Source organism: Diceros bicornis (genome assembly GCF_020826845.1).
Source record: "Diceros bicornis minor isolate mBicDic1 chromosome 12 unlocalized genomic scaffold, mDicBic1.mat.cur SUPER_12_unloc_2, whole genome shotgun sequence".
NCBI lineage: Eukaryota > Metazoa > Chordata > Mammalia > Perissodactyla > Rhinocerotidae > Diceros > Diceros bicornis.
Window position 1 is genome coordinate 699,602 of NW_026690865.1, and position 18,866 is coordinate 718,467.

Below are 18,866 nucleotides of genomic sequence, written 5' to 3' on the forward strand. Positions count from 1 at the left end.
TCTCCCTCTCTCTCAGTGTGTGTGCTTCACCGCCTGTGTGACAAAAGCACAATGGTGGCACAGGAATTTTCAGTATGAGTTCCTTGGAGAAAAACGAAGGAAAGTATGTAATGAGGAAGGTTCGGGAGCAATGCTTTGGGCTGCGAGGGAGGTTGATGGGAAATTATCCAATCCATTCTTTCTGCCCCTGTTACGAGAGGTTCGGGGATTCGATTGGAGACGTAAAAGACACTTTCCACTCCAAACAAATGGACTGAAGGTATACTTTATTATATAGAGGATAGTAAAGGCGATAGTCTGCAAACAGATCCGAATAGGTCAAATATTAAGAGGGAAAAAACATCAGCTCGACTGGAAAGGGAAAACATCCAGATCAGCGGAAGAGAAATGACACAAATCAACCGGAAAGAGAAACACCAGGTTGACTGAAAAAGAACACATCAGATCAGTTACTTCACATCAAATCAATTACTTCACATCAAATCAATTACTCACAATATTCACACCCCACTGCCGGGAGAGTCCTGTCAATCAACGCGGCTGGGCAAGGATCACACGTCCTGGGCAAGACGTCCCTTCCATAGGTGGAACTCTCACTAGGTCTCAGTTTCCAGCAGTTTTTATACCATCAATAATTTTTTGAGTAAGCAATTACAGAGTTCGCAGAGCAAGCATTTAGTGTTTCCATGCACAAATGGTTATCAGTGGCGTGCGTGCATTGAGCCCCCTGGCTAATGTCCCAGCCCAGTAATTGTGTACGTGCATTGTTCTCTTTGGTTATCGTCCTAGCCCGGCACAGATGGCCAGTCCATCCCGTGCTACGACGCTCCAAGAGCCTTGAAATGTTACAATTTGCAACTCTCTCCATGGGAGAAAGGCCAGTTCCCGGGAAAAGGCCAGTCCCCACCACACAGAAAGCAGCTTTATATTTCTTTGTGTGCTGGTGGCTGTAGGTCAATGGAGCGGCCAAACATGGCTGTACTCATGTCAAGACAGCCCCTGAGCAGTGTAGACCAAAAACCATCTGCCTTAATGACTGTCTCTTTCTTTGTGAGTCAACCCATGCGACTCACCTATGCCAGGTGGAATCTGCTGGTGCCTGAGAATATGCCAAGGGCCAAGGAGACTTGATCCCTGAACTCCAGGGGTCCAAACTGTAGGTGAAAAGAAAATACAGTCACATAAAGACATTTGCAAATGTGCCTCATGAGATATTTTCACAAGTCCAAACTATAGGTAGCAACTTGAAGAGTGACAAGGAAGAGGTTGTGCACAGAGTTCACCCATGAAGACATTGGAAGAAGAAGTGTTGTGAGGACCTTGGCGAAAGAGAACATGGATTGGCAGAGAGAAGAAGTGAGCAGGACACCACATGCAAAAGCATGGGCGTGAATGTGAAGGCTGCACGTGCTGGGCTGGTGAAGATTAGGGGCCAAGAATAAAAAGAGAGAAGCCTGGAAAGCTAGGATGGTCACTGAGTGGGGAGATAGAGGTGACACAAATTCCTGCATGGACTCTGAGGATGAGGAAAACATTTTAGTTTCAAACTCAGGAGGGGAGATGACTCCCCTCCCTCTCAAGCCTGCCTCTGTGCTCACAAGTTTATCTTAAGCCACCCTTACTGCTGTCTTTTGCCATCCTTCCTTGGCAGAAGAGAAGGATTAATCCACCTACCTGTGAGTTGGATATGACTTTCATTCCATCTCCTCTGGTGTCCCAGCTGTGTGTGAGAATGGCCTTTGTGTTGAGGAAGGGACTCTCCCGCTCCTCTGCCCGGGAATTCCCTCAGACCGTGTCATGGTGAGGGCTGGTGTCCACCAAGCAGGATTGTCCTAACGGACCTGATGGAGAGGCTGAAGCGTGGTGGGTTCTCCACCGTCCAAGGACAGGTGAGGGTCCTTCCTGTCTCACTTATAACCCACCAGGAGTCCAGCGCTTACTCTTTTTTTGAGTACAGGACTTTGTACCTTTCCTGAGGCCTTGGACTGGAGGTGCCCATATACAGCTGGTGAGACGGCCATGGGGTCCTGTTCCTGCTGGCTGAGCACCCTGGTGTGCAGGCAGTGCTAGGTGGGGTCTCCCTCCCACATCCCAGCAGGGCTGTGCCTGGGATCACAGAAGTGGACTCTGCCTGCTGCCTTTGCATTCCTGCTGTGACAGTCTCACCTCTCCCCAGGCAGTGTGGAGGACCTCAGGTAAAGGGCAATGAAAAGCAAGGATTAACGTTTCCAAATAGCCCCTTGGTACAGCCGCCATTTTCCTTCTCTAGCCTGAATCACTTCAGATCCTTTGAACTCCCAGATGGCTCTGGGCTGCCCAGGATGTCGCTCCACTTCCCTGTGTGGCATGAAAGGTCCTTTGGAATTGGGTCCTATCTATTTTTGTCTAGCCTTCCCTTCCACTGGTGCGTTTCATAAACTCTCTCAGCAAGCCCGTAGACTTTTCATCTCCACACAGCAACCCCCACCCCCTCAGAATGTCTGTCCCCCTCCCCTCACCCTCCTGTTTCCCTGATCCTGTTCAGTGTCCATTTTAAGTTCAATCTGTCCCTGAGCACTCCTGTGTCTCCCCAGCCCCAAGGACCTGCACCCACCATTTGAGCTCACCACTTAGCCCCCTTTACTGTGTAGGACATCTTTATGCATGCATAAGCCCAGGATATATGCACCAGCCTGCCTGAACATGGAGGGTCACCTTCAAGTCAGTGCCCCATAGCTCACTGTTCTCACCTCCACCTGCTCACCCAGAGCCTGAGCACCTGCCAGGCCCCACCCCAAACATCAGGCATTTCTGAGAGTCTCTGGGGGTGTCGTGCATGTGCTTTAGCTACCCTGTGCCACAGCTCTGATCTGTCCCCTAGGGAGGGTGTCAGTGTGGGGTGCAGCCAGGTGGCTGGCACCTTGGTCCACTGTACTTCTCTCCCACTAATATCAAAGTTGCACCGAGGCCTATGTCAAAATGGGGTGGGTTAGGGTAGTGGTTGCTTCTTCTTTTTTGAGTTCCACTCCATTAGAGTAATCCCAATACAGTGCCCCACTGTATTTCCAAGTTGTGTGTGAACAGCTCTTGTGGGTTTTACTTATGGCAACGCTCCCAGGCTGTCTTCCTTCCTGCTCTTGCCTTGCAGGGGAGAGTATGGCAAGTTAAGAGCTGGGCATCAGCCCTTTCCCAACCCTTAGTTAGCGGATATTCCAGTCCAGTCTCTGTGTCTTTCCCTGTGATGGTTAAGAGAGAAGGGCTAGTCAGGGATGGCCATCCTGCCTCCCTGGATCCCAGAGATCCTGGGCAGCCAGCTGGAGCATTTTCTTCCTGCTCTGAGCCTCTGCAGTTTGCAGTTTCTACAAAGCCCCCAGATACCTTTGCTCTCCTAAAACTTTGGCAGGACACTTTCCATGGAAATTCAATTCATGATTTGCCTCACAGAGACAGGATGTGACAGGGACTTCCTCACTTTGTTCTCTCCATCTCGATTTCTATAGCAAAGGACAGAGCAAGCAGTGCATGTCTTAAGGTGGAAGGTGGGCGGATAATTCTGTCACAGACGAGCTGGCCCCTCTGTGACAGAGCTGACTCGACTGTCAGCCTGTGTCGAGGGGATCTTAGCATCTGAGACCAAGACCCTTACAACAGTTGTCTCCTTTGCAGGGGAGTTGAGATCACCAGGACTCATCTGCCATTTCAGACCCTTCGCTGCTACCTCTCAGGTATGTGGCTCATTCTCACTGCCTATCTAAATGTCCACCTTGCAGAAATGGAAAGCAGAAAATGACAGTAGGAGGTTTTGGAGAGAGCACAGGATGGGTTGGCACCCTCTTGTCAGCTGAGCCTGGCTGCGGGACAGGGTGTTTCAAGTGTGGCCAAGGGGAGATGCCCATTCAGGCAGTTCCACTGAGGAGGCAGGATTCAGACACATCCCATTTCCACCTCAAGCCATTTCAAGCCTCACTGAGGGTTCCTTCTTTTTTTTTCTTTTTTGTGAGGAAGATCAGCCCTGAGCTAACATCTGATGCCATTCCTCCTCCTTTTGCCGAGGAATATTGGCCCTGAGCTAACATTCGTGCCCGTCTTCCTCCACTTTATATGGGGCGCCACTGCAACATGGCTTGACAGGCCCTGCTTCGGTATGCACGCCCGGGATCCGAATCTGCGAACCCTAGGCCACCGCAGCAGAGTGCACGCACTTAACCGCTAGGCCACCGGGCCGGCCCTGAAGGTTCCTTCTTGGAGTGGTTCATCTTTCTTAGAGGAGACTAGGGGTGGAAATCCTCTTGTGGGCCTATTGAAATCAAACAAAAACAAGCCAGTGGGCATTAACTGACAGTTTTACGGGGGCAAAGCATCGCAGCTGGCGCTGGATGGGGAGAAGGTGCAAGAGTGCAGAAGCCCTGCCCGTTGGAGCTTACAGCTTCGGACGTGGAGAATGGGAGGAGGGCAATGCACACCACTGTTATGCAGCCCAACCTCACCAAGTAGCAAAAGCAAAAAAATAATAATCTTTAAAGAGACACCCAGGGGCCAGCCCCGTGGCGTAGCAGTTAAGCACACGTGCTCCACTGTTAGCGGCCCGGGTTTGGATTCCCGGCGCGCCGAGGCACTGCTTGTCAGGCCATGCTGTGGTGGTGTCCCATATAAAGTAGAGGAAGATGGGCACAGATGTTAGCCCAGGGCCAGTCTTCCTCAGCAAAAAAAGAGGAGGATTGGCAGATGTTAGCTCAGGGCTGATCTTCCTCATAAAAAATTAAATAAATAAGTAAAGAGACGTCCAGGAGCCGAAGGGCTGGAAATCAAGAGAACGTCAAGCGTTGTTTAGGAATTGCAGCTGCAGGAGGAGAAAACCGAATGGGGTTGGAGTGGGGCCAGGGAGAAAATGAGGAGGAAGAGGAGAAATGGGCTTCCCCTGGATCTCTTCAGCATTAGTGTGCACAACCCTTATTCCTCCCTCTGTGTCTTCAGGGGGAAACAACCTAGAGGCCCCTAGAAAGCAGGGAGAACATACCCCACCAGCAAAGCTTAGCTCCAGTCTGAGACCCCCTTTCTGGCTGTCCCTCTCCTCACTGGGCCCTCCTTCTTCCCCAAATATCCAGCATGTCCAGTCTCTCACCTTTCCCCACCAGAAATAGACTCTGAAATCCATTTACAGTGTTTCAACTCACAAGGGTACTTGTTTGATAAGGATCAGAGCCTTTAAACCTCAGAGTGAGGTTGGAAGAGGGGTAACTTCAGGCAGCATGTGGGAAGGAGGGCAAGAAGGGCATTCAGCCCCTCTGAAGTCACTTCAGGAAATTGCCAGACTGTCTCCTTCTGATTAAAGGCTTTCAAGGCTGTGTCCTTGTGTGTTGGGAGAAAGGGACCATGGGGCATTTGTCTCCTATCCAAGAAGATGCTGTTGACAGGTCTGAGAGAGATTCCAGTTTTAAGTTGTATTATCAGCAGTGGGGTTTTTAGATTTTTATTCATTTGATGGTTGGTTGGTTGGTTGGTCTTGTGGCTGACACCTGTGGACTCAAGCCACTTCTTCAGAGCATGTGAGATGCCATCAGGATGAGTGTTGCGTCAGGGTCTGTGACCAGGAAGTCCCTAACAGGGTCATGGTTTGGGGGCTGGAGGACTGAGAATGCACCCAGCCCTGACACACGGCACAGCTGCTGAGGACTCTGTGTCCAGCGAAGCGCTGAGCTTGAGAGGAACCCCCACTCCACCACCTCCTAGCTGTGTGTTCAGGGCAAGTCACTTAGTCTCCCTGGCCTCAGTTTCCTTGTCTGTAATTTGGATCTATTAGTAATAATAATATTAATACTTCTGGTATAGGTAAGCACCTGGTAGATAGTAAGCGCTCAGTTCATGTTAGTTTTTATTGCTGTGGGCATGTGCACACGTATGTGTGTGCCTGAGTTTACAACCTCCTCGCCCTGCACCTTAGTGATGGAAATCACACAAGTGTATCACAACAGAGCACTGCAGTCCCATTAGTAATTCCACGGTCTGGAACACACTGACTGCCCCCCAGGAGGGGGCACCATCCCCCGGCCCAGGGAAGTTGGAGCATGTGCTCCTCCTGTGAGGCACCCCCAACCCCAGCCATGAGGCCTAACGCCCCCTCGCTGCCTTGTGGGAGGACCTGAGTACCACCTAACACAAGTCTTGACTGATTCCTGAGAATCTAGGCGATCCAAATGGATCCATGTGAGCCCTGTTTGTTTTGGAAGGCGTTAGCTGGTGCTGATATAGCCCTGATGGCTGTGCCCTCCTGGGCTCCATGTGAGAGTCCAGAAAAAAGACTGGGACGCAAAAGAGAAGGGGACAGGGAGACGGAGAGAAAATGCAAAGCCGCGTGCACCCCTGCTCTGGAGTCCTTTGTTGCCGGTTTCCAGGCCTGTCACAGACACATTCCTACCATCAACCAAAAGAGCAAGAGGCTGGACTGTTGGGCCAGTGCCTGGACTCCGACCCAAGGCTTCTGTTATGCTGGCTATTGGGTAAACAGTGGTTCCAATAGCTTCCAGCCATCAAAATGGCCAAGCCTCCCCAGAGGAGACTCCTGCCTCCTCCCCTAAAGGGGCTCTTCCTGAAAAACGAATGGAGCCACCCAACTTGTCCCTTTGCCTACAAGAGGGCAGGGCCCCCAGACACTGGCCACTTGCCTCGCAGGCCCTTGCCCCTCCCTCCGGCTGTATTTCCACCAGCCCAGGGCCTTCCAGCTCACAGTCACTCAGGGACCCCACCCCCGCCACTTAACTAACTCTCACACCTCCTCTGACCACTCTTCTCCTGCATGACCCAGCAGCTTTTAAAGTCCTTTGTCCACTCCCTGCTGGTGGTATTGCTGATGGCATCTTGGGGGCTCTGCAGCCACAGGACCTCAGGAACATGCGGCATGTGGCAGGTCTGCAGGAGAAGGAAAATCAAGCAAAGGGGTGGGGGGCAGAAGGAGGGAGAAGGGAGACTGAGGTACTGGAGAGTAGAATGGGGGGGTCTCCGACGGAGTGAAAGGAGAGGGGTGCAGTCTCTGAAAGAAGACAGAGAGCAGATGTCTGGAAGGTGGAGGACGAGGGAGGAGGTGCTGGCTTTTATTATAAAGAGCACCCAGCCAGCCCGAGGGAGGCTTAACAGCCTTCTGAGTGGGCAGTGTTTTCTTCCACTGTTCCAGCAAAGAGACTGAGGTTTAGCCAGTTAAAAAATCTGCCTAATGTGGCACATCTAAACAGAGGAGAAATGTGGAGAGGATTCTGTACCTCCCACAATGTGTCAGCCACCCCCAGGCTCTGGCTGTCAGCCTGCCGGACATGACCACAGGGCCCAGGGGGCATCAGGGGTGCGAGTGGACGCCCCGCCTGTGCTGGGGCTGGGTCTCCTGGACCACAGATCGGGGGGAATGGCTAGAGGGACCACCCCATCCCTGTGGCCTCTAAGATGCTGTAGATGGAGTGGCAGTTACCAGCTGACCTTCTAGAGACTCCACCTGAGGTCCCAGGACTGGAGGAAGGTGTCCCAGATGTGGCTGGAGTTGACAGGCAGCTTCCAGGCACGCGTACCACTTCCGAAAGATCAGAGCTCTGTGTTGGTTCTTCTGTTTTGTGGACCTGATGTTCCAGGCCAAGGGGACATGGGAGCAAGGTGGGGCAGGGAGAATGAAAATGCATCTGAGAGTCCTTGTAGATTTCCCTTTGTTTGGGGAAAGCCACTGAATCTTAGCTGAGCCCACACACAATGTGTGGCTTTATTCTTGGCTCTAAACAATACAAAGCTCAGAGCTGCCTCCTTTGGGACCCTTTAGCCTTGTCCCTTCACAGCTACGTGAGTCCTGCAAGGCCAGCGACGCCGGTAGCAGTGCTGCCTGGTAAAATCAGAAGGAGTTCCCACATCTGACTGTGGCTTAAAAGAAGCCAGTCACTGGGCCTGGTAAGAATTAAATAAAAAATAATTGAGACATCAACAGACCTCAGGCCTGACGGGCTGAGTGCCAGCTCTCCAGCGTCACTCCACCGTCTCTTTGTCCTTCTCGAGGTGGCCCCACTGCTGAGGAGATGGTGGATTTCCCAGTCTCCCTGGACTCGTCCCAGCGAGCACCTCTGCCCAGCAGCCTCTTCTTCCTCACCAACCTCCTCCTTCTCCTCCAGCCTGGGGAGCTGAACTCAGGTAGGTGTCTGATCTGCAGCCCAGCCAGCCAGGACGAGAGCACATCTGCTTCTGCCCAGCCCTCCTGCCAGCTGCTCCCAGGCTAAGATCTTGTAGCCTTGTACCACACCACACCAGTGGCTAAAATACAAGATCTCCATTCCAGTTGTTAAAGAGCCACTGGCCCTGAGCACCATCCAGCCCCAGAGTATTCCTCTACCATCTCTCCAGCCACCTGGCACCCCTTACACACTGTCCACGACCCTACAGCTCACAGGCATGGCAGGGGTGTAGCAAGAGGGTACAAAGAAACTCTTGCTGGTCTGTGCTTGGGCTGAACCAGTTGGTAAATATTTTTAACTCCACTCCTGCATATAAGCCATAGCTTTCAAAGGGCAGGAAGGACGTCGGGACTACCATCTCTCATGAAAGAAGCAGCCAACACAGAGTATCAACTAATTATGCAAATGCAATTCCCTAATTCCCTGAGCTGGGAACCAGGGATACCAAGGTGACTGGGCACAGCCCAGCTCCTCAAGCAGCTTGTGGTCAAGAGAGGGAGACGGACGTGATATCAACAGCTGGCTGTCCAGCTGTGTGACCAGGGCTGCAAGAGAAACTTATCCAAGGATCTGGGAGCACAGCTAAGAGAGCAATTTGTTTTTTCCAGAAAGCCAAGAAGAGTCATGGAGAGGAGGCAGTGTTTGAGCAGAGCCTTCCAGGAAGCACATTTCCAGCAAGATGACAGATGGGGGGGAAACTGAGGCAGGGTGTGCCCAAGGAGAGGGCCGGGCATCAGGTGTGGGGGACAGACAGCTGGAGAGAAGCCGGAGAGGGAAGCTGGTAGGAAGGGTGATGGGCTATGCCCAGTGGGCAGCAAGGGGTCCCAAATGGCGTGAACACAGAAATGCACCTCCACGATCTGTGGGATCCATGAAGGGAGAACTTGGGGATGGGGTTTTAGCTGAACTTCAAAGGAAGGAGATGAAGTGCACAGAAGCCAGAGAAAAGAGCGAGGGCATGCCGGGTGGCAGGGAACAGCACGTGCAAAGGAGCTGCTGCGGGAATGGCAACACTCATGGAAACTGCAGAAAACAGACTAGCCTGGGGGAGTAGAGGGGCCACATGGAGACACCATCGAAGACGACGACCAAATGAAAGATCCTCATAAACAGAACTCCCCAAGGCAGGATTTAGCCTTTAGATAGGAAAACCCGTGAGGCAGGGAGCCCACAGATTATTTCTGATACCCTTTGTTATCACAGAAGCTGTACTTATGCATTATACAAAAATTAGGAAATCAGACAAAGGAAAAATAAGAAAACATCTATTCCCATCATGCAGAAGTTACCACCATCAACAATTTGGTATATCTCCTTTCAGATCTTTTTCTCTGCACATTTATGCAAATATGTATTTTTTTAATCAAATAAGAGAATAGTAACATTTTTTTGACATTTGGTTTTTTTGGGTCAAAGATTCCATTTCATCGAATGCCCTGGCCACTTTTATATAATTGTCCCCAAAGTAGCATTTGCAGCTGGTTGGGTCAAACCAATAACCAGTCCAATACCACACATTGTATCTGTTTGTAAAGTGCCTTGTGTATTTCTTAATCTGGCACATTCACATTTTCCATGACAATTACTTGTTCAAGAAACCGAACCAGTCGTCCTGTAGTGTGTCTCATCTTCCTCATTTGAAGGGTTTGCTGTCAATTCCTGAGCTGCAAAGGGGCGTGATAAAAACATGTTTGAGGAGGGCTGATTTTGTCCGTTGTTCTGGCTTCTCGTCCTAGAGGCCCTCGACGAGGAGGTCAAGGTGGTAGGCCCCGAGGAATCCATCCTGGCGCTTGTCGGGGAGGAGGTGGAGTTCTCGTGCCACCTGTCGCCGTACCTGGACGCCCAGCACATGGAGATCCGCTGGTTCCGGAGCGGCCCCTCCGACGTGGTGCACCTGTACCAGGATGGGCAGGAGCTCCACGGTCGGCAGATGGCGCAGTTCCAGAACAGGACCCAACTCGTCACGGACGAGATCGCCGAGGGCAGCGTGATCCTGCAGCTCCGCGGCGTCGTCCCCGCAGACCAGGGCCCATATGGGTGCCGGTTCTTCTCCAGCGACTTCTCTGGGGTAGCGGTCTGGGAGCGGAGGTAGCAGGTGCGTGACCCGGGCAAGCCCCAGCAGGGAAGAGGGAGGAGGGGTCCATTTGGATAGAACTGCTTTGCTCAGGAGTAGAGAGTCACAGTGAAAAGGAAAAATATCTCTAATTAAAAAAAAAAAAAGATTAAAAAGAAAGATTCATTAGAAAACGAACAAAAGAATTGTTCATAAAAAGATACACAAATGGCCCTTAAACACATGAAAAGATGATCACTTTTACTCATAATGAAGGAAAGGCAAATCAAAGGTGAGATGCAGTTATTTTACTTATCAGATTGGCAAAAATTCAACAGCTGGACCACACATTTTGGTGGAGCTGTTGGGAAGCAGGCCCTCTGCTCTGAAGACATGGACAGAGTTCAAAGTTCAGACGCTCTGGTGCCGGGGAGTTTGGCAATAGCTAACAGGACTGTCTGTGCATCCACCCTCTGGACAGCAGTCCCACCTCTAGGAGTTTCCGCTGAACATACACCTCCCACACCTCCAATGTGAAAGAGGAGGATGTATAAGTTTCACTTTGTAGCCTTATTTGTAATTATTAAACAGTGGAAATGACTGAAATGTCCAGGCACAGGCGCTGAGTATGGTCCATCACACAACGGAGTGAGTCATGCTGTGCAGCTGGAAAAATGAGGAGGGGCTCCATGAACCAGTGTGGAGTGATTTCTAAGATGTTAAGACAAAAAAGCAAATTGCAAAAGAGGTTCTCTAGCATGTACACTTTTGTGTAAGGATGATGGAGAAACATTGCACAAAAGAAACACAGGAAGGATAAACTAAAAACGAACGAAACTGCTGCCTTAAGAAGGGGGGTGCATTGGGATGAAAAGATGGAAAACGGTCTGGGGCTGTCTTGATATACATTTTTTACAGTGGTGATGTTTAAACCATATTAATGGTTTAAACCATATTAATGTTTTGCAAATTCAAAATAGAAGGCTAACTCCACAAGGATGGGGAGATAAAGGAATGCATATGACACAAGCCCTTGAGCTCTGGTGGGATCCAAGAGACAGAAAACAAGCTATTGAAATTTGGGGTGAGGCTATTCTTCATTCTAAGGGACTGTCCCATGCATAATATGACTAAATGCCAGTAGTCCTTCCCTGCCAAATGGCCCCCCTCATATTTCCAAATGCCCCTCAAGGGTAGTACTGTCCCCATATCCCACACAGCACAACTGATTTAGACTGTTATTATAGTCCACGGGTGGGGGCTGTGAGCCCACATGTGTGTTAAGAGCAGTCACAGTTTGTCATGCCTTACGGTGACTGCAAATGCTGAGTAGTGGCATGAACTTCACATACAAGTTCTGGGAAGGAGCCTGATCTTTCCCACTCCTCCTGCCTTTCCCAGGGCTGGGCTCAGACCCTCATATCTCCCTTGAGGGCTTCAAGGAGGGAGGCATTCAGCTGAGGTGCAGCTCCAGTGGCTGGTACCCCAAGCCCAAGGCTCAATGGAGAGACCATCAGGGACAGTGCCTGCCTCCAGAGACGGAAGCCATCATCCAGGACGCCCAGGGCATGTTCAGTCTGGAAACATATGTGGTCGTCCGAGAGGGGGCCCATAGCAACGTGTCCTGCTCCATCCAGAACCCCCTCCTGATCCAGAAGAAAGAGTTCGTGGTCCAGATAGCAGGTCAGTGGATGCTGGCTCACCCTATCCTCGCAGTTGTGTCCTCCATGTCCATTGTCCCAAAGGCCATCTTTAAGGACACAGTGGTACTAGGTCCTGGCCGTGTTGGGGGTGGGCTGACCTTGACACCTAAAAAGTCAGCAATTTGGATATCAGGAACCTACTAAGAGTGCAATTGATAACCCAAAGAGTTAATGGGCGAGGCCCCAGAAAGCCAACATTTATGTACCAAAGGCCGTGCCATAAGACCCTGAAATAACTCTCCTCATGAGGGGTCATCATGAGAGCCCGTGTGTTCCTAATGTCATCCCTCAAACAATATTTATTGAGTACCCAAAACCACAGTGTACGCAGAACCCTTGCCCTCAAGCTGACCTATTCCAGTGACGGAAACAAGCAAAAGAGTGGATTACATCATAGCTTAGAGGGTGTTTGATGTATAGAGAACAAAGGAGCAGGGAGCGCTGGAAGGCGTGGTGGGGTGTGTATGTGGATTGACGGGTCAGGAAAGAAATTGCTTGGGCAGTAAGTTCAAGGTGAGGCCATTATCTAGGATCAAAGTGTTATTATGAGACACGCACTGAAGGGTCTAATGTTCATGGCTCCAATTATTTTAAATCTTGAGGATAAACCTAACCTATGAGCCATTTTTCACATTGGTCCAAATCAATAGTTACATTATCATAAGAAAGAAACCTCACCCTTATAAGCGATAACTTGACCTCAGGGAAGAGGACTTGACAACACCATGTGTTACACATAGTTCATCTGAAATTCACCTAGTAATTGGAGTGGCCATCTGTGTTAGCTAATTGTTTTTATCCAAAGGAAAAATAAAACACCTTACATCTCTATGACAAGCACAGTAGTTACAACTTGGAACCTGGCTAGGAAGTAAAACTTATGGCATGGAGCTAGGGACACTTTCTCCTGGGATGTTTACATTCCAAAGAAATGGCTCTGAGCTCCTTAAAAAAAAAAAAAAAAAAAAAAAAAAAAAATTCTAGCTTGTGCTGGCCAGAGGCTAATTCAGCTTTCAAAAAGATTTACGTACAATCTCAAAGGGGTAGAGAAAGGATTTACAAGTTTTTTTAAAGGAAATACTCTAAGAAAAGGGAAAGGGGGAGTATCTTTCCCTTTTTGCACCAGAGAAAATTCGTTTTTTTCCTTCTTAGATTTGTTTATCCTTTAGAAAGGGTGTGAGTCACACAGATATCTGCAAGGAGGTCATTCAGCTAGAGGGAATAGCAAGTGCAAAGGTCCTGGGATGGGAATGTGGGTGGCTATTGGAGGAGCAGGGAGGAGGCAGGAGAGGCTGGACAGAGGGACAATGTTGAGATTTCAGGTCAGGGTGGCATCTGACTCTGAGCCCTAGCTCTTAACTCTTAGATCAGTGCTTTGCAAACCATTTGTGGTGAAAGACCAATCCATTGTGGCCCAATACTTCTGTACAAGACAATAAAAATGCATTGCTAGAAAAATAAAATTAAAAACAAAAGAATATGTTGTGCTAAGTGAAATAAGACACAAAAGGACAAATACTGTATAATTCCACTTATATGTGGCACCTAGAACAGTCAATTCATAGAGACAGAAAGAAGAGAAGTTACCAGGGGCTGGGGGAGGAAGGAATGGGGAGTTACAGTCTAATGGGGACAGAGTTTCAGTTTCGGAAAATGAAAAAAGTTCTGATGGTGATGGATGCATAATGTGAATGTACTTAATGCCACTGAACTGTAAGCTTAAAAATGGTTAAGATGGTAGTTTTTATGTTATGTATATTTTACCACAATAAAAAAGGAAAATATATTTTTTAAAAAGACCACTGAGATAAAAGCACCAATTTTTTATAATTGTCTTCAATAGACACAAAATTATTATCTTAAAATGCCACAAGAATTTCTAAAGGGTTACTCTCCATTTTTGCACCTATCTCTTTACTGTGTAGCCACTGTGGATCTGCCCTGAGCCACATCCTGCCTCTGGGCAGATCCTCCCCAGGGAGCCTGGAGAGGACAGAGGGGCTTTGCTATCAGTTCTTCCAACGGTGTGAAGAAAAGTAGAAGCCAAGTATTTGCAAGGAGCAGGCGGATGACTTGTGGATTCCATGGTGAGGGTAGAGAGCAATAATTCACTGGGCTCCAGATATCAACAACACGCCTCGGATTCTCCTGATCTTCAGATGCAGGGCGAGAGTAGAAGAAGCGGAGGAGGCCAGGGCGCTGGTCACAGGGGCGTCAAGCCGGGGGAGTGGGCGGCCGCTCAGCCCCTGTCCTTGCACGTCCTGCAGTTGGCAGCACTTCCCCCTTTCCGCCGAGCAGCTTCAAGTTCCCGCTCTTCCTCGGGATCCACCCCTGGAGAGCAGGTCCCAGTCCCACTTAACAGATGGCTTCGGTGGGGCCAAGGGGGTTGAATGCGCCAACAGGCCCCTCGGAAGGTTTTCCGGCACGCAGGGGCCGGAACAGTGTCGTCATTTAGTGTCTTCGTGGCGCCTAAATCGGGACAACTCCCTGTGGGGTGTTTTCCAGACGTATTTTCACCCGGAACCTCCCCCTGGAAGAGAGCTTTCCTGGGGACTCTGGCGGCGCTGCCGCTCCTCCCGGCTCTGCCCAGGGCGCTGGCGCTGCACCTCTCTCGCGAGCAGCGGAGGGCCCGAGCTACCAGGCGGCCCTGCCGGGAGGGGCGGTGGGGGCGCCGTCCCCCCGCGGGCGGGGCTGAGGCGGGAGGGGACAGGCGGGAGCGCGCACTCACGTCCTCTCCCCTTTCTTCCTCCTGGCAGAAAAGCTGAAGGAGCAGGCGGAGAAGGACAAAAGTAACCAAGGGAGAGGCGCGCTCTTCGCTCCCAGCCCTGACAGCAGAAGGGAGGGCGGTGGGTCCAGAAGGCCGGTACTGCAGACCCTCGGGCAGGGCAGATAGGGGGCGGCCGAGGGGTGCTCTTCCGCTTCCTCAGCCTCGGGGCCCGCCCCTCCCTCGCGTCCACCCCAGCCTGCTCCCCAGAACGCCGGGGCCCGAGGCTGTGCACTTTGGGGAAACGAGGCTTCGGTGTTCATCGTCGAGGTTTCCCTCTTTTCTTCATTTCTTCTCCAGGGAAACTCACAGCGGAACTGGGTAAGCTCTGGGTGCCGCGCACACGGTGCTGGCCTGCGGGCTAGTGGGGTAACCCTGCTTGCGCACAGTGGAAGAAAGAGTTCAATGAGTTTAGGCTCCCTTTGAAGAGCGATGGATGGCAACGACCCATCCCTCTGTGCCTCCCACCTCTCCACTCCCAGCCTGGAGCGCAGCTGCCAAGGATGTCTGGCCTGAGACCCTGTGGACAGACCCTGCCAGCCCCTCCCCTGCAAATTATACGCTTCAGTTACAATTGCACATCTACTCCCTCCTGTTCATCATCCTGGAATGTCCTTCTCTCTTGAATACAAGTGCCACTGGCAAGGAACGCCTTTAATTTGCACCAAAGTGGAGTGAATTATCAGATTCATTTTTCTACCTACAGGGACTTAGCACCTTGAAACCATGGTGCGTGTGTGTGTGTGTGTGTGTGTGTGTACAGAGGAGGGGAGAGTGAATCCAAAGGAAGGGGAATGGAGAAGGCCGCTATGGGTAGGGGGAAGACCTAAAGAACCACCTTGCTGGCTCCAGTAAAACTCCAGACAAAATTGTGAGGTTGGAGAAGTTTGTCTTGCAGCCTACCCAGTCCTGAAGGGGAAAAAGGAAACCCAAAAAAACCAACTATAATAAGTCATTAACACTGTAGTTGGAATTAGTATATAGTGTTGCCTTTCCCAGGAGCATTTAGTTTTAAAAGAGGACCTGGGGGGCCGGCCGGTGGTGTAGTGGTTAAGTTTGGCCTGCTTTGCTTTGGTGGCCTAGGTTGGCAGGGTTCGAGGGTTCAGTTCCCAGTGTGGACCTACACCACTGGTCAGCCATGCTGTGGCAGCAACCCACATACAAAAAAGAGGAAGACTGGCACAGATGTTAGCTCAGGGCCAACCTTCCTCAGGGAAAAAAAAAAAAAAAAAAAGAGGACCTAGCATGAAAAAATCAAAGGAATGCGTTTCTAATGGCAAAATATCAGTCTTGGTATCTGGCCAGGGGAAATAATTGTGTGTGATGTCCTCCCAGTCCTTTAAATAATGTACCGAGGAAGCCACGCTGAGGCTCATGCAGGACCTCCTCCCCAGGAAAGCATGTGATTTCAGGGCAAAAGAGCAGTAGCCCCTTCAGCCATGAGCCCTGGGAAGAGGCTCCTGAGTACCAAGAGTGTTTTCCCTTCTGGGCCCTGTGCAGATTTCTGCTTTAGAGCAAAGAATAGGATGAGGCGTAAGAATCCTGCAGATGGGCTTCTTTTTTTAGGGTGATGCAGAGACAAGGATGGGGTTGGGGTGAGTAGTGGTTCCCAGTGGCCTTACTGCCTTGGGAAGGTGTCTCCATTCATCCCCAGGCTGATGTTTTCCCTGCGTTTTGCTTACAGGGAAGCTTCAGACAGAACTTGGTAAGCGACCGTTCTTAGAACTATTTCTTCTTCAGCATCTGGGTATCCATGTGTGTTCTTCTCATCTCCCAACTAGGTATGATGCCCAGGCTGGAAACCTGTTGGCTGTATGGGTGGCAGGAGAAAGGGGAGAGGGGCAGGGGTGGGTGCAAAATGCATCATGTGAGCAGGGAAGCTGCAGGGACCTGGTGTTCTAATTCCATTTTCCCTTGGCTGCTTCAGACTGGAGAAGAGCTGAAGGCCAGGCCGGTGAGTGAAGCTCATGTCCCTCCCACTGTCCACTTTACATCTCAGCATCCCAGTCATTGCTATGATTAACCAAACATGCTTCATTCTGGTTTATTCCACAGCCACATGGCATATATTAATCTATGTCACTTGGTAGAGGTTATATCTGAGTTTTACTTCTGCATTTACTCTTATATTGTCCTGAGGTGTAAGCATACTGTAAATCGTTGGTGCCAATCCTGGTTGCACATCAGAGTCATCTAGATTCCTGGTGCCCACTCTCAAAGACTCTGACTCATGGGTCTGGAGTGGGCATGTTACCCTGTATGTAACTATTTCTCCCTGTACCTTCCTCCTTTCCCCCCATACAGCATACAGACTAATGTGTATCTTTATTTTGTATATACAGTCATGCACCACATAATGACGTTTCGGTCAACGATGGACCGCGTATAGGATGGTGGTCCCTTAAGATTAGTACCAGACAGCCTAGGTGTGTAGTAGGCTGTACCATCTAGTTTTGTGTACACGCTATGATGTTCACACAATGATGAAATCGTCTAATGACACATTTCTCAGAACGTATCCCCATGGTTAAGTGATGCATGACTGTATTCTTGCAAAACGTGAATTGCTGTTTTGTGCACATACATTTTAGTTTCAGTAAATAACATTTATAGTCTCATGCTGTTCCTTGCTTTTCTCACTCATCACTGTGTTTTACCTTCCTCCACATGTACATCTGATCTGTTTCTCCTTCCTGCTGCAGAGCACCCGTTTTAGCCAGCCACTCTCCTGGAGACTCAAGCCTGCCTCTCACTCCACACCACCACAAACAACGCTGAATGAGTAGCCTCAACTGTGTAGTCTTCTGGCTGTGTGTGGAGATTTCTCTGGGATGTATGCCCAGGAGGGGAGTTGGTGGCCCATGGGGGATGTGTCACAAGTGGGGTAGAGGGACCCTCTGAAGGCAGCACCATTATCCTGCCATTGGCAGTGCCTTGAGGCTCCACATGCCCACATGCCACATGAGCCTGCTTTCTAAGTTAGCCAGTCAGTGAGGATGAGTGATTTCTCGTTGTGCTTTTAGTCTGCACTCCTCTGAACACTAAGAAGTCTGGACCTCTCTTTATATGCTAGTTTTGGGGCTTCGTCTTCTAAAAATTGCCAGTTTGTGGCCTTTGCCCTTTTTTCCTATGGGATGCTGTCTCTTTCTTATTGATTCACATGAGTTCTTATATATATATATATATATATAGGATATTAATCCCTCATTGATATTAAACATTGTGAATTCCTTCTTCTATTCTGTCATCTGCTATTTGCTTTGTCCGTGTTGCCCCTTATTGAAAAGAAATCATTAATTTCGATAAAATCTAATTCATCAAATTTGTACCCTGTGTTTTTGATGTTTTGTTGAAGAGGACCTTCCTCACTCTTAGGTCACAAAGATATTCTCTTACACTTTCTTTTATTCACTTTATGTGTGTTATGTGTAGGTCTTTAATCCATCTGAAATTCACCATTTTATTTGGTGTTAGGTGAGACTCCAGTGATTTTTCTCCATATGGTGAGTCAGTTTTCCCAAAGTCAGCTGCTCTGCCATCTGTGATCCCCCCACTGATGTGGGGTCACCTTCAGTGCATACTCGGTTCCCATGTCGAGAAGAGTCTGTCCATTGGCCACCTAGCACTGCACTGTTTGTACTGCTGTGGCTTTTATAGTACCTGCAAGTACAAGTTCTCCTCCATTTCCGCTTTCTTTTTAAGGTTAATGGACCTCCTTAAAATAGAACTTTTAGGATAAATTTATGAAGTTCCAAAAAAAAATCTAAATGTAGTTTTACATGGAATTGCTTTGAATTTATAGATAAAGTTAGGGAGAATCAGCATCTTTATAGAATTGAGTTATTCTATGCAAGGGCTATATGTTTTTAAAGTCTACTGGTTATTCTGATGCAAAAGCAGGGTCGGAAGGCCTTGCTGTAAATTTATGGAGCTCTGAAAACATCTTCTATTGCTTTTGCTACATGTTGCTTAACAACAGGGATACATTCTGAGAAATGCCTCATTAGGTGATTTTGTCATTGTGTGAACATTGTAGAGTATATTTACACAAACCTAGATGGTATAGCCTACTACACACCTAAGCCATATGGTACTAATCTTTTGGGACCACCGTCATATATGCGGTTTCTCATTGACCAAAACATTGTGTGGTGCATGACTATATTTTA

At 49.4% G+C, this 18,866-nt stretch overlaps 1 pseudogene; it reads left to right on the forward strand.

Annotated features, from left to right (window-relative positions):
• LOC131401643 (butyrophilin-like protein 9) overlaps nt 1-18,866 on the forward strand; it is a 49,625-nt pseudogene that overhangs the window by 28,371 nt on the left and 2,388 nt on the right.